Source organism: Penaeus monodon, chromosome 24 (assembly GCF_015228065.2).
Source record: "Penaeus monodon isolate SGIC_2016 chromosome 24, NSTDA_Pmon_1, whole genome shotgun sequence".
Classification (NCBI taxonomy): Eukaryota; Metazoa; Arthropoda; class Malacostraca; order Decapoda; family Penaeidae; genus Penaeus; species Penaeus monodon.
The window spans coordinates 12,155,478-12,155,882 of NC_051409.1; the positions used below are offsets into that span (position 1 = coordinate 12,155,478).

At 27.9% G+C, this 405-nt stretch overlaps 1 protein-coding gene across 1 annotated transcript in view; it reads right to left on the minus strand.

Annotated features, from left to right (window-relative positions):
* LOC119588583 overlaps window positions 1-405 on the minus strand; it is a gene marked incomplete in the record, with an annotated part of 49,963 nt that overhangs the window by 1,952 nt on the left and 47,606 nt on the right.

Consider the following 405-nt stretch of genomic DNA (forward strand, 5'->3'; position numbering starts at 1 on the left):
GTGTACACTCATATACTTTACAAGCTAAACAAAATACCCCATACTTATTCTTCTTTAAGATGTATTCTCATTTTTAAAATATACATTCCATTAAGGTGCATTCAACATGTAATTCAGTTATTTTGAAATGGCATGTGTGTTATTCTAATTTCATATAAATACAAAGGAGTATATTGGTCACAGTTTAGTCATTTGAAGTCCATCATGTATAAAAATGTTACAGTATTTTGAAGACCATAATCTTTGTACATATGAATCAGATGCACAAACTTCTTGCTTTGAATCACAATAATGTTTTTTTTAAAAGAAATTCAGCAACATCAGGTAATCTTCCATATACAAAACAAAATATTCAAATCAACATTTGAGTTTGTGTTCCTCATACACAGTTGTTTATATACTTCC